The 16,168-nt window shown below is 45.3% G+C and overlaps 1 pseudogene; it reads left to right on the top strand.

Moving 5' to 3' along the window:
* Positions 1–12,742: 12,742 nt before the first annotated feature.
* Positions 12,743–14,521, top strand: LOC127661471 (protein FAM169B-like; annotated as a pseudogene).
* The last annotated feature ends 1,647 nt before the right edge of the window (positions 14,522–16,168 follow it).

The raw sequence follows: 16,168 nt of genomic DNA on the forward strand, positions 1-16,168 counted from the left end.
ATTGCGTAAGCTAGCTTACGCTACGGGAAAGATTCATCTTTTCTGAGATATTGAAGCCAAAAAATTATCCTTAATTTTTGTATCCATTGTCAACGCAGTGCGGCAGCTGCAGACCTTGAGCGGGCTATCTAGCGAGCTCATAGGTTGCTCTGCGGCAACTGCTGCAGCCTATAGACGAGCTTGGGCGAACTCGCATCCAATGAGAGGCGTCCGCGCGCTCACTGCATCAAAGCCCGCCAAAATGGGCGTGACTAGAGTGCATATAAGCGTAGTTCGTAGGCTGGAACCCTGGTTTTCATTGACTGAAGCGAAAAGTCGCTGCGTGGCGCGAAGCACGGCCAGCTACGCAATACTCGTTCCCTCATCTAGAGAGAACCGAGGTTACGTTAGGTAACCGATACGTTCTCTTACGAGAGGTTCTCTCGTATATGCGTAAGCTAGCTTACGCTACGGGAACCCATTGTCAACGCGCGTCGCGCCAAGCATCCACTGTATGAGCCCCAGGGAATTAAGGGGGACCCGGGGAGCCCTTATGAGTTGGGAAATAATATTTGGCCGGCAAGAATGTGGGTCATTGATTGTGTAATACATAAGCACATAGTGGGAAGGGAACGACAGAGGCGGTGCCGGTCTGTGTGGAATGTGACCCATCAGTGCAGCTCACCAGGGAAGCTGTAGCGTATTAAACCGCTAGTAGTTTTGCCTGCAGAGCGGGCACTTCCATATTGTAAAATCTGACAAAGGTGGAGGGAAGTCCATCCCGCTGCCACACATATGTCGTGAATGGAAATCCCGCTGGACCATGCCCACGAGGATGCCATGCCTCTAGTGGAGTGAGCCCTAATGCCCAACGGGCATGGCAGGTCTTTGACGCCGTATGCAGCAGCAATAGCGTCCACTATCCATCTAGATAGTGTCTGTTTCGAGCGGCGAGACCTTTGGTGTGCCCTCCGAGCGAAACAAAAATCTGCTCAGAGCGTCTGAAAGCGGCGGAGCGCGCAGTATACAATCTCAGTGCTCTGACCGGGCAAAGGAGATTGGCGTCGCGTTCAGCTATCGGGTGTTGGTAGCGCCGATAGGGAAATGACCTGTGCTCTGAAAAAAGTACCGATCACCTTGGGAACATAGCCGTGTCTAGGCTTTAAAATGACCTTGGAGTCACTTGGTCCAAACTCAAGACACGCAGCGCTGACAGACAGCGCGTGAAGGTCTCCCACACGTTTGACTGATGACAGGGCAGTCAGAAAAGCGGTTTTGAGTGAAAGGTATTTCAAATCCACGGATTGAAGTGGTTCGAAAGGGGGCTTTCATAGTTTCGAGAACTATAGAAAGATCCCAGATAGGAACCGATGGGGGCGCGGGGTTCATCCTTCTAGCTCCCTGAGGAAGCGGATGACCAGCTCGTTTTTACCCCATGACTGGCCGTGCAGGGGTTCAGCGAACGCCGCAACGGCCGCCACATACACTTTGAGCGTGGATGGGGATCTGCCCTTATCCAGCAGCTCTTGTAGGAATACGAGCAGCGACGACACCCCACATGTCCGCGGGTCCAGGTCTCTGTCGGTGCACCATTTTGAGAACACAGACCATTTTGACGCATAGAGTCTTCTCGTGGAAGGGGCTCTAGTGTGTATGATGGTGTTTATTACTCCTTCTGGCAGAGCGACGGGTAGTCGTTGATCACCCACGCATGCAGCGCCCAGCGCTCTGGGTGGGGATGCCAGATTGTGCCGCGAGCTTGAGAGAGGAGATCTGCTCTCACTGGGATGGGCTGTCAGTGACAGCTGCGTAAGCTCCGGGAACCATGTCTGATTCTCCCAACGCGGGGCTATGAGGAGCACCGAGTGACGCGTTTCCCTGATCCTCTGCATTACCTGTGGCAATAGCGAGACGGGAGGGAAGGCGTAAAGCGGGCATCTGGGCCAGTCCTGGGCCAGCGCGTCCTCGCTTTTCGAGAAAAATATTGGGCAGTGAGAGTTCTCTTTGGACGCAAAGAGGTCTATCTCTGCTCTGCCGAATAGGTGCCATAACGTCTGGACTGTTTGAGCGTGCAGGGACCATTCCCCTGGGGAATATTGTCTCTGGACAGTCTGTCCGGGCCGTCGTTCAGGTGGCCTGGCACGTGCGTCGCCCTCAGCGAGCGCAGGTGGCACTGGGACCAACTCAGTATGCGTTTCGTCAGATGGAAGAGGTTCCTGGATCTGACACCGCCCTGACGGTTTAGATAGGATACCACAGATCTGTTGTCCGAACGGACCAGGACGTGGTGACCCTGAATGACCGGGAGAAAGCGCCGCGGCGTACTCGACCGCTATCATTTCCAGACAATTTATGTGAAGGAGCTTTTCCTGAACTGACCATAGGCCGAAAACCGGAGAGCCCTCGCAGACAATGGGAAGCCCTCGCACCCCAACCCATGTTGGACGCGTCTGTCGAGATGACTTTTCGGCGAGATACAGCTCCCATTGTCACTCCCCGCTGATACCATTCGGCCACTGTCCAGGGCTGCAGAGCTGATATACAGGTCTGAGTCACCTTGATGGGCTGGCGGCCTGTGGCCCAAGCCCGGCGAGACGCTGCGGTGTTTAGCCAATGCTGAAGCGGGCGATGTGCAGTATACCCAGCTGAAGTACTGCTGCGGCTGAGGCCATGTAACCTAGCACTCTCTGGAATTTCTTCAGAGGCGTGAGGCTGTTCATCTGAAAAGATGCGGCTAGTCGCTGAACACGGCGCTGCACGCTGTGTAGATAAGCGAGCCGTCATTGCCACGGAGTCTAGTTCTATTCCAAGGAAGGAAATTGTCTGACTGGGCTGTAGTGAGCTCTTGGTCCAATTGACTGCAAGACCCAAACTGTTCAGATGGCTGAGGAGAACTGCTCTGTGAGACAGAAGCTCCATATGTGACTGTGCCATAATCAGCCAGTCGTCCAAATAGTTCAAAATTCGCAAACCCTGACTCCACAGGGGTGCGAGCGCCGCATCCATGCACTTCGTGAAAGTACGGGTGCTAAGGACAGGCCGAACGGGAGGACGGTGTATTGATAAACCTGGCCGTCAGGCTAATCTCAAGAATGGCCTGTGACGGGATTTATCTGAATCTGAAAGTATGCATCTTTCAGCTCGAGAGAAATAAACCAGTCTCTCTGGCGCACATGCGCGAGGAGTTTCCTGATTGTAAGCATTTTGAACGGTCTTTTGCAAGCACCTTGTTCAAAACCCTGAGATCTAATATGGGTCTGAGGCCGCCGTCTTTCTTGGGAACAAGAAAATAACGGCTGTAAAGCCCCGACTCAGCTCAGAGAGGGTGGCACTTTCTCTATGGCCCTTTTGCACAGAAGGCTTGCTATTTCTGAACGAAGCAAGCACACTGCTTCCGTGTTCACAGTGGTTTCGAGCCAGCTCTGAAGCGAGGAGGGCGGCGATCGAACTGTAGCAAATAGCCCTGTTGTATTGTGCTTAACACCCACTTGGGTATCCCTGGAATAGCTTCCCACGCTTTGAAGCGTAACGCTAGAGGGTGAATGGCCAATTCGCTCTGATCGCCGCACACAGAGCTGAACAAAATGTGTGAGCGCGTTTAGTGTGTTCATGCATGATTGCTCGCAGACAGCATGAACAGGCTGTTTTGTGAGTGACTTCCGATTGGAATGAATGGGGAAAGAGTCACATCTGTTACATGATGCGCAAGCATAGTCATGGGCACGGGACTTACACACAGAGGAATGTTTGCTGGCCGTGTAACAGAGCGGGCAGAGAATGGGCGTCGCGACGTATTCGTGGGCGCATTTATTGACTCTAGCGCTCGAGCGGTTCGTAATCGCTTTATGTGAGCGTGCTCTGGTGGGGACACGAGACATGCAGTGCTTGTGTGCAGAAGTGAACACTGGATTGTGGGCACATTTTCTACACATAGGGCTGGTCGTGTGACAGAGCGGCCAGAGAATGGAGCGAAGCACGCATTTGTGGGCCTTCATTGACTCTGACGCTCGAGCGGTTCAGTAACCACTTTATGAGAGCATGCTCTAATAGGGGCACGGGATGTGTTATGCTTGTGTGTAGGGGCTGAACACTGGGTTGTGGGCACATTTTCTACACATAAGACATGTTTGCTCTTTACAAGATTTATTTGGGTCGCCGTGAAAACGGCGTTTGAGTGCAGGCAAGCGGGCAGTGTTACCGGCTTGTTGGCTGCTAAATTCACCACTGTAGTAGCCTGAGAGAAGGGGACTGACAGGGGCAAAGCTTTGACGGTGGTCCGCCGCGGCGGGACTGAGCCGTCGTTTGTTCAACAAAGTTAGGAAGACTTCGATTGCTCTGGTTTCAGCGTTACCTTAAATCGAGGCCCGCGGGGCGGCGGTCTGCGGCGGCTGTCTGAGCGCTGATCGAGGGCGGCCGCCCTGTCGACGCTGAGAAGTCTGAGATTGTTGAGCTGGGCGCTGTGAAGAGGCTCGTGCAGGAGGCTGATCACGTGAGCGGCCTGCAGAGGAGTTAGCGCGACGAGGCAGAAAGAGATTCATGGCTTGTGTGGCTTTTGGACCTCTGAAAACCGGTCAATGATACCACTCACCGCGGAGCCGAAGAGACCGGATGGAGAGAGCGGTGCGTTGAGGAACGTAGAGCTCTGCTTCTCCCATGTCGGCTAGCGTTAACCACAGATGTCTCTCGGTCACAGTCAGCGCGGCCATGCACTTCCCTATAGCTTGGGCTGCAGCTTTGGTAGCGTGGAGGGCGAGGTCCGTAGCACTCCATATGTCTGCAACCGCCTCTGGATGCCTACTTTCCTCATCCCACTCCCGCAGAAGGTCCGCTTGGAGGATCTGTAGGACGGCCATAGAGTGCAGAGCAGATGCAGCTTGGCCGGCGGCGGAATAGGCACGCCAACACAGGCGGAAGTTGTTCTGCAGGCCTTAGACGGGAGCACTGGTTTAGACCGCCATCTCGCGGAGGGCGGGCAAAAGGTGTGCTGCTACCGCATCCTCGACCGGAGGGATGGAAGCGTAGCCCTTCTCAGTAGCGCCGTCCACCGAAGCAAGAGAGATGGAGACGTGGGATCGGACCCTGGCGAGAAAGCGCTGCTCCATGATTTGGAAAGCTCGGCGTGGAGTTCCGGCAGGAAGGGAGCGGCCCGGTAGCGGGTGCTGCAGCGGCGGCTCTGTAGAAAGCAGCCGTCAAGTCTGTTGGGTGCCTGCTCAAGGGCGGTGACCAGTCGAGCCCGAGGCGGTCAACGGCCTGTGTGAGGAGGCGTGTTAGTTCCCCTTCGACTCCGGCGCGGGTCCTGCTGGATTCCTGGGCCGAGGAGGAGGCGTGTGAGCCTGACCACTCCTCACTGTCCGAAGCCATGATGGAACAGCCCTTATCCTCCACTTCTTCGTCCGAGATGGCAGCAGAGCAGCCGCTCGGCGGCAACTACGCGGGTGGGCGGGGAGGGTGAAGGCGATACTCGAGGGATGGGCTCCGGCGAGGCAATCGCTTCTTCCATTGTTTCCGGCAGCCTTTGAGTGCGGCGCTTTTTTCTGCGCGGCTGAACGGAAGGCGGCGCGGCGTCTTCGGTCCTGAGCGCTTCGAGTCGAGCCCGCAGGGTCGACATCGGCAGCTCCTCGCAGAAATCGCATCCGCCTTCGGCGAGGGCGAGCTCTGCATGCCCCAGTCCCAGGCAGAGAGCGCAGATGATGTGGCGGTCTCCGGTGCTGAGAGGAACGCGACATGAGGCGCAAGTGGAGCGAGGCATCTTAAAAAAGACGCTCGTACTCTTTTGTGAAGTTCTTAAGAACTAGCTTGCTTTTAAAAAGGATACGTCGCCGGATGGCGTTGCTCGCAGGACGGCTGAAGGTGGCGAAGACGGCCGGCTTCTTCGAGCGCTGTCCACGCTTGCTTGATGCCCCTCGAACGGCGACGCGGCTTCCAGTTCAGTGATGCGAAGAGCTTCGCTGAAGAGATGAAAATCAGGGTTCCAGCCTACGAACTACGCTTATATGCACTGTAGTCACGCCCATTTTGGCGGGCTTTGATGCAGTGAGCGCGCGGATGCCTCTCATTGGATGCGAGTTCGCCCAAGCTCGTCTATAGGCTGCAGCAGTTGCCGCAGAGCAACCTATGAGCTCGCTAGATAGCCCGCTCAAGGTCTGCAGCTGCCGCACTGCGTTGACAATGGATACAAAAATTAAGGATAATTTTTTGGCTTCAATATCTCAGAAAAGATGAATCTTTCCCGTAGCGTAAGCTAGCTTACGCAATACGAGAGAACCTCTCGTAAGAGAACTACTGAACTTGTGTTTGTGGCATAAATATTTTCCCAAAATAATCCGATATTCACCGTTTCCTCTTTCCTTTGTTGCACTCACACTTTTGACGAGGGATGGGAGGATCAATCCTAAAGTATGGATACTTATCATACTGATGTTGTAGCAAAATTATCAATCCTCACACAAAATTGTCGATTCTAAGTTTTTTTTTTTAATTAGAGAAATTATTATTTTGAACATGAACAATAATCAGAAGTTTCAACGGCAATAAAAAGGATTTGGCTATATTAGCAAATACAGGATGGGAACTATTTCTTCTTCCGCTCATTTTAACATTCATAAATGCTGAAAGACGCAAGCAGACAGGCGCTTGCGCTGTCACAAAACACAAGACTCGCTCAAACAAGAGGGAACAGTGTCTAGAGGTAATGATATAAAATCATAGATACAGCTTCAGTAAATGAATGCAAAAATAACAACATATCTAAAGGTGACATTTCTTAATGAGTTTGTGTAATTGTTGTTAATAAACAATTAAACACAGTAGTTGCAGGGTTTTACTACAGTTATATTGTTGTAACCATGGTTAATTTTGTGGTAAATATGGTTTAACTAAATACCATGATTAAGCTATCGTTATAGTGAAACCATGGATAATTTTTGTGAGGGTAGAACAGAAGTCAAATAATTTCCTGTTTAGGCTCACCAAAAAATGCCTTGAATTAGGCTATGACTAAAATAATATTTTCAATTCAAGTAATTTTCACGTTACAGACTGATTCTATGCGGTCAATACGTTTTGCTGTTCATGACACACTTTCTTTGCTTGCATATCAATGACTGCAGGTTTGCAATGTTTTTGGCCATAGGAGCAAAAACAGTGCCATAAGTGTCAGAAAAATACACACCAAATTTACTTTGCGTTAATAAGAAATTACAGTTTCACAACACATGAATTACACATAAAAATGTGTGCACATGCAGTTTATTTTTACACTTGCAATTTGATATACACTTTCACAAATCTTGCATGCAAATAATTTAGGCACAATTTTACCTTCATAAAAATGTTGTTATTAAATGTATAGATCTACACTAACAGTAGTGCTGAGAATGTGTATGGTACAAAGGTGCTGAAGGCATACCTTAAGGAAAATTAGATTTTTTTTCTGGTCACAAAATATATCAAGATAGAAAAAAAAAAAACCTATTTATTTTAAATGAAAAGAAACAATAACGGAAGGTTGTTTTGATTAACATTATGTTTTTTTTTTTTTGGTTGGTTTGTTTTTAAAGGGTAAGGCCCGCACACGTGGTAAAAGAGCACTATAGTGATATTGTGTAGATAGATAATCGTTATAATGCAAAATAAATTAGTCAATTAATGTAAATAATTTTGAGACAGCTATGCTTTTTTTTTTGTAACAATTCAAGAGAATGCTTACTCAAATTAACTATTTCAGAAAAGGGTGCACTTTTTTTTTTATTCAAATACACAAATTAATTTCCATTGTGATTGGATAAGTCAATACTAGCCCCCTTTGAACATTTTTCAAAACAAATCTATTCCCACCATTTAAGAACATTAAAGGGTTACCCTATACAAATCTAAATAGGAGGTACATTCATCCATCCACCCACTTTATAAAATAAATAAAAAACAGCTAGTTTATTTCAATTATCTCTAATAATAATAATAATAATAATAATAATAATAATAATAATAATTTATCTTTAATACTTATTGCACTCAATAATGGGGTTTGCCAAACCTCTAGATTTTTGGAAGGGTATTTATTTGACCATGTCCAGATCCAGACATGGTCAAATAACAGAAATACTGATTTGTTCAATCAGGTCACACACTATTACTGTATGAAGGCACTTGTACAGTAATTCCACCTCCTTGGATTCTCTCAGAATAATAAAAACATGATCATCTACACACTTAGGACAGCCCAGCCATATGTTCTGAATGTTTAAGTTCAGTCAGATACAGTTTGAAAGTATACCGTCCATCTGAGAGCTCCCTGGACACTTACAATACAGCACACTGCAATTTAAGGTTAAGTCCTGGCTTTTTTATAGTTGGTTCTTGTCTTGGTCTGCTCTGCTTTTCGCGTCTTACCAGAGCTTGATAGCTCTTTGAGACTGACTGTTGATCCACATTGTTGCAGCTTCCACTGTGGAAATGGTTAAGAGTAAACAGAATATAGATTACACAGAATTTTCATTATAAAGCATTACATTCTGCATTAATGCGCCATGTTTCTATGTTGCCTAGTAACTGCAAATAGCCTACAGTGAAGAAAATAAACAACATTACTTGGCAGACTTGAATTGAACTGTTTATTAAGATTATTATTGGTGTCTTTCATCATATTGCTGCTCCCACAGATTTATTAAAGTTTAAAACCTCTTTTATCTCTTGGCTTATTGCTTTATTTTATTATCTACCAGGAAACACTAACAGCCATGAGATTTTCTGGTCAGTGTTCCTCATGGTCTGGTTAAGGGAATGGATTATAAATTTTATTTTATATTTTATGTGTTTTTAATATTTTAAGCGATATACTCAACGAGGACAGTTGAGACAAACTTCCAGTAAACTGGTTATGATACTTCTTTGGTTAGCTACTTTGCTTTGAGTCTCCACCTAAAAAAAGGACATTCTTTCAGCACCACTACAGCAATAAACTGTCCTGAACATTGCCATAAACAGCCATAAAATCTTGATTTAGCACAATAAAAACATGTAAAACCATAACCCAAAAATATGAGTCAAAGCCTCTTGGTACTCCTGCTGAGTCTTGCTATCTGCTGCTCAACAGCAACACAGCCCCTTACAGTCTGTTTGTATGTGCTGTAGCTGGATGTTTATCCACACATTGCATCTCTGAGTCCAGTCACCAGAGGCACCATCTCATACGGCAATCTCTTTCTTCGTCATGGATCTCAAGATACTTCCTGCAAACTTTGAACAATAATTAAAAGTAATTGTCTTCTTTTCTCAATTTGGTTGTCAGGAAAACAGGGATAGCCATGTAACAGGGCATCTTCCATTACATAAATAATAACAGATAAGAGTGTTTTTATTAACAGCTAATGAAACCACTCATATCAGTTTTTAATGATAAGCTCATGTACACTGTAGAAGTAGCTGTCTTTCATTATACTTACTACATGCTAAGATTACTTATTTTTATTTTATAACCGATATAAAAACCAAGAAGCATTAACAACCATAATAAACAACAACAAAACAAGTGTACGTGAAAAAATAATATACAAAATGTATTCACTGATTTTTTTCTCATTCTGATCCCCTATTTGTTTAACCAACCTGAACTGAGATATTAACGTGATTTGTGTGTTCACACTAAATACATTAAGAAGCTTTGTTTGCAATCATTGCAAATACATCTCCGTGCAATGGCATGATTTCACAATACCGTAATGGGAAAACTGCCTCTACTGAAAGTGCTACAATAGAACATTTTTGTTTTTTTGTTGTCTGATAAAACTCAAGGGCAAAATGGAAATACAAGCAAATACTTGAGAACAGCAGGGAGTTAAATAATTTTTGTGAACGAGAAGTATGTCATTCTGACAACATGAATTATTCTTTGTTAGATATTGACTGATATTCTTTAATTAAATAAATATTCTTACATTTTTGGTAACATGAATGTTCTTGAATCTTGTTTGGTTATACATATGTTATGCTGTGTTATTGAAAGGAGAAGAAACTGTTTCAGTGTGTTTCAAACAAGGAACAAAACTAGTCAAAAACTGTTATATGTAGGACATTTTGTTGAATATTTTTCTCTTATAAAACTTTTTTGATCTTCTCCTCTAATAAAATAATGGTTTAGATGGACAAAATTGAAAATCCTTTATAATTTTCAACCATATAGGACTAATATTGCAGTAACTTTCCTCGGAGCTACACTTTAGTTTGACTCATCTCTATTATACACGTACTAAGCACTTTATTAGGAACACGTGTACACCTACTTATTCATGCGATTATCTAATCAGCCAACTGTGTGGCAGCAATGCATAAAATCAGGCATATACAGGTCAGGGGTTTCAGTTAATGTTCACATCGACCATCATAATGGGTCACTCTGTTCCTCCCATCTCTGAATACGATTGCTGTACGATTGGATCTACAGCGCATATCAGCGGCTTTCTCCCTTCTCTGCATGGCAGTGCAGCTTTGCCCCTGGGCGCTTCGACAGCGCAGTAAAAGAGTTTATTTCTCTAAAAAAGTTATTTCAGTTAATGTTCACATCGACCATCATAATGGGTCACTCACTGTTCCTCCCATCTCTGAATACGATTGCTGTTGGATTTACGGTGCATATCAGTGGCTTTCTCCCTTCTCTGCATGGCAGTGCAGCTTTGCCCCTGGGCGCTTCGACAGCGCAGTAAAAGAGTTTATTTCTCTAAAAAAGTTATTTTCTCTAAAAGAGCATATACACAGCTGGCGATGAACATCCTTTTCAGGACGCGTCTTTATAAAGATGCCCTTCCGCCCCTGTGTAGTTCCTGGATGCGGAAGGGTGCTCTCCGCTCCTGACGGCCACAGGCACTGTCTCATGTGACTGGCAGCGATCACACCAAGGCAGCGTTTGTGGATGGCTCATGTTCTCACTGCGAGAACATGACCATGGCAACATTTTGGTTAAAAGGAACGCCACTCCAGCCACCCCCCGCGTCGCTCCTTCTTCCCACAGGATTGAGGACGACCCGGCTGGCGATGGAGGCGATTTGGGGATGGCAGCGTGCTCGGTTTCGCCGGGTACACCCCGCGAACCAGCTTCGGGCCAGCGTGCCCAGTCTGAGGCTGTCGCCCAGATGTCCGACAAGCATGCCAGGGCCGCCGTCAGAAGGGCCCGAAGAAGGGTTTCTACAGCCCTTACTTTATCGTACCCAAGAAAGGCGGCGGCTTACAACCGATCTTGGACTTGCGAGTTTTCAACCGGGCATTGCACAAACTCCCGTTCAAAATGCTCAGGCAAAGGCACGCTGTGGCATCCGCACCCAGACCTCTGGAATCTCCACATCTGGCCCCTGAACGGAATGCAGAAGATCTAGCTGATCTACCACCTGCTGTCGTAGACACGATCAACCAAGCCAGAGCAACTTTACGCCCTAAAGTGGCACTTGTTTGCAAATTTGTGTTCTTCCCAGGCTGAAGACCCACCGTGGCACGCTGTTAGGTCAGTGCTTTCATTCCTGCAGGAGAGGTTGGAGGGGAGGCTGTCCCCCTCCACCTTGAAGGTGTTTGTAACTGCTTTCGTGGCCCACCACGACACAGTAGACGGCAAGTCTTTGGGTAAGCTCGACTTAATTATCAAGTTCCTAAGAGGCGCCCGGAGGTTAAACCCCTCCCGACCAAGCCTGTTCCCCTCCTGGGATGTCTCAGTGGTCCTCTTGGGCCTTCAGAGTCCCCAGCTAGAATCAGTCAGACTCAGGGTCCTCTCCCTGAAGACGGCCCTCCTGATCGCGCTCACCTCCATCAAAAGGGTCGGGGACCTGCAAGCATTCTCTGTCAGCGACACCTGCCTGGAGTTCGGTCCGGCAGACACTCACGTGATCCTAAGACCACGACCGGTCTAAAGCTCTGCCCCGGGAGGAGGCAAGCCCAGCCCCTTTGTTGCTGTGTCCGGTACGTGCTTTGCGTATCTACTTGGACCACACGCAGAGCTTTAGACGTTCTGAGCAGCTCTTTGTCTGCTTTGGTGGACAGCGGAAAGGGAAAGCTTTCTCCAAACAGAGGCTATGTAATGCTGAGACAAACAGAGGCAATGTAATGCTGTCCACTGGGTAGTGGACAGCATTACATTGGCCTATCACAACCCATGCCGTGCCCCCTTGCTTGTCCAAGCACACTCAACAAGAAGTGTTGCATCCTCATGGGCACTGGGCAGGGGCACCTCCCTAGCAGACATATGCAGAACACCCAATACCTTTGCAAGATTATACAATCTCAGGGTTGAGTCGGTTTCGTCCCGTGTTTTCTCAGGTCCGAGCCGGTAGAACTCGGTAAACGTTAACAAACTGACCAGGTGGACCACTTGCACCTAGCGCCCTTTCCCTCCACTGAGGTAAAACCGTGCACTCTTATCCCAGGAGATCCCACTAACTCGGCTCCCTGGATGACTTCTCCTGAGCCCTCTGGTCCGCGAATTCAGCGGAGGAATTCACCGACAATATGCGAGAAACATAGAGAGAGAAAAGGCGTGGCTGCCGCGGCCTGCTCCCATGCTTGGCATGTTGCCTTGTTTCCCCCTGTCGGGGGTAAAGAACCAGAAGGCTTTGATGACTTTATGGGGCGTTGGGGAAGGGTACGTGCAGTCTGACACAGCCGGTCGTAAAATACCTTACCACTCCTGTGTCAGCAGTACACATACATGGCTCAGCGCATGGCGTGATTTAAATTGGACCCCTAGTGTAGCTTCTTCGAAACAACATCGAAGTGAGCGACAGACGGGGAACGTCTAGGTTACGGATGTAACCTCTGTTCCCTGATGGAAGGAATGAGACGTTATGTCCTCCCGGCCACATTGCTGAACCGAGCCACTGTTGCGGCCGAACCTCATTGTCGGCTCCTCAGAAAAATCCTGAATGAAACAGACGCATTTTCCTCCCTTTATACCCATATGTCCGGGTGCAGGACATGCAAATTCTGTCTGCCAATTTCTCATTGGCCTTTTCTCATAGATCAGAGATGCGAAAGGCTCTCAAGAGAGACCCCTAGTGTTGCTTCTTCGAAACAATGTCTCGTTCCCTCCATCAGGGAATGGAGGATACATCCGTAACCTAGATGTTTTATAGACACTGTTATTTCAAGATGACTAGAGCAAAGATGTTTGGTCCAGTTCTGAACAAGTTATTCATCACATTATTTTTGTTGCACTTTTGAATTTATTTGGTGTTTCCATCATAGTAATGCACATTTATTCTTAATTAAAAAATATAAAAAATTCTATATTAATAGATTTAGATGACATGCTACAAATAATCTAAATCTATTTTAAACAGTATTTTGCTAATTTTCTTTTACTTTTAATACACATGAAGCTTTTATGAGCTAATAATAAATGACAAAGTTGGCTAAATGGAATATTTGTTCTTTTAAAAGGTAATTTGTCACACAATTGACAAATTGATGGCAAAAGGGTAAAAAATACAATAAATAAATAATCCATGGACACATAATGCTCCAATAACTTCCTACATTTATTAAATTACTGCAATTAGATCTTAATTACAAACATTGAGTCTATATATCATTATAAAGACATTACATATTAAAACACCTTATAATGTAGAATAAATACCCAAACACCCAAAACAAGTAACTTGTGAAAACATCGATGGGGTTGCATTTCTGGGAGATGGTGAACTTCTACATTTCCTTCTTGCTCTCCATAAACCTGAGGATGAAACCTGAAGGGCCGAAGCATGTTGTAGTTTCCTTCTCGTTACCCCTGTTTTCCATCATTCTGCTTCATATGGATAATGAATAACCTCCTCTTGTAGTGGTTACTGTGTACTTGCTAGGCAATGGTGGCTCATTTGGTGATGTTTTGAAGACGTCAAACAAATCGAGACATGGAATTGTTTTAGTAAGTAAACCTGAGAATGTGGATAGTGTGACAAACCTCCTCATTTAGCATTTGTCATCTAGACTTATCACAATGATTTGAGCACAAAAAGTATGATTTTAAAGTTGTCATTATTTTGTTCATTCTTTTCTTCCCAGGTGGAGACAGTGATGGAGAGAATAGTGTTATTCCTGCTCAGCCAGGTTTTATTTGGGATACTGGAACAGAGACCTATACTTTTCTTATTCCCTATGGAAAATTGCCAATATTCTCTGGCAAAATGGAGAAATTATTGGGTTTTACACCATCAAAAATAAGGGTTATATTCTTTTCTCATTTGCTGGTCATTGCTCATCCACTTAACAAGAAAAGTAATTCTAGCATGCCAGTGACAATTGTTGCTTCAAAGAGAATGGTGGATTTAAAAAAAAAACATGAGTTAAGTTTATTGATTTTTATTCCTGTGTTGTCTCTCATAAGTGTGGTGGCTGTACTGGTCAGAGTTATCAGCTTCCTGTGCTGGATACCGTGTTTGTTCACTCTTACTTGAGAAAGAATGGACTGATTTTACAGATGCTGGAGGATTTCTGCTCATCTCAAACATAAGAAGGGATTCTGGGAATTAGCTTTCCTATGTCTTCTGGCATGTATGGAGGATAGAGAGACAAAGTGAGTGCTATAGTAATTGTTCAGTACAATTCCATACACAAGTGTGTTAGTAAGGAGAAAATGCTGACATTTTTGTTAAAAAGTAAAGTAAACCTTTAAGTAAAGTAAACCTTGTCTGTTATATCAAACATATATTAAATAGTAAAAGGTATCGATTGTATATGTTCTGACCAAAGTAAGGTCCTTTTTTATTTATTGAGAACTACTTTAACTGAGCACTTTATTAGGAACACTAAGGTCCTAATAAAGTGCCCGAAGTGGTCTTCTAATGTTATAGCCCATCTGCCTCAAGGGTTGACATGTTGTGCATTCTGAGATGCTATTCTGCACATTACAATTGAACAGAGTGGTTATCTGAGTTACTGTAGCCTCTCTGTCAGCTCGAACCAGTCTGGCCATTCTCCGTTGACCTCTCTCATCAACAAGGCGTTTCCATCTGCAGAACTGCTACTCACTGGATGTTTTTTATTTTTGGCACCACTCTGAGTAAACTCTAGAGAATGTTGTGCATGAAAATCCCAGGAGATCAGCAGTTACAGAAATACTCAAACTAGCCATTCTGGCACCAACAATAGCATGGTATTCACGTATTTTATACGTATATTGGGATATCGCACAAAAACTACTGGCTGGAAAAACCAAGATACAAATAAAATCTCCAAAATGCACTTAAAAATGATATGCTTGATTGAGGTGGATACATTTTTTAATTAAGAATAAATGTGCATTACTATGATGGAAACACCAAATAAATTCAATATGCTTGGTTTGACAATCTCTGCAAAACTTCTATTTTTATCTTTTTCAGGATGGGGGCTACAGGTAGGTTTCGTGCTCCAGTGGCTATGGTCACTGCTGAGTTATTGTGTGAGCTAGGGGAAGTGTCCTGGTTTTGGAGTTTGGTGGCACTTTTAGCAGTTTATTTATGTTGTAGTGGATGGAGGTTTCTCTATGTGGCCACATGTCACACCATCAAGAGAGATAATGTATCAAAACCTATAGGGTGTAGCCTATTTTGGGATTTTTTTTTTATTATTTTTTTTTGTCATCAAAGGATGACTAGCTCACTATATTTTGAGACCAATACAGCTAAATGTGTTTGTCCTTTAATTCACACATTCTATCCATGAGGAAGGGTGAGAAACATGGCAAATCTGACTGGGCACTGGATAAGTATTCTTCTCACCCTGTGCTCAGCTCTTCATAGTGCTTCACAGGTAGATCCACTGGGTAATTGTTCACTTAAAAGACGTGTTTGAACCTTTTAATTCCATGATGGCAACATGTCACATTTTTCAGCAGTGCTGAATTATTTGGATCTCAAAACGAAAGTGACATTTAGACCAAGCACTCTATTGATGATTTATTAGAACATGAAAAAGAAAGAACTGCACTGATTTTCTGTTGACAGTCTGTCAATCTGACAACTCATTTTAACCCAATCTCAAGGAATCACTTTGGGAATACTCTTTAAGGTGTCTTCTTACCTTCCAATCTATTCTCTAAGTAGTTGGATTCCATTTTGAAAGGTTTGACGAGTTTCGCCACGGCAAGCACCACTCACATTTTCTTCAGGAAATGTACCCATCTAGTTTGACTGTTAATATCCCTTCAAACAGCGCTATCTAGTGCCGATAC

Source organism: Xyrauchen texanus, chromosome 21 (genome assembly GCF_025860055.1).
Source record: "Xyrauchen texanus isolate HMW12.3.18 chromosome 21, RBS_HiC_50CHRs, whole genome shotgun sequence".
Lineage (NCBI taxonomy): Eukaryota > Metazoa > Chordata > Actinopteri > Cypriniformes > Catostomidae > Xyrauchen > Xyrauchen texanus.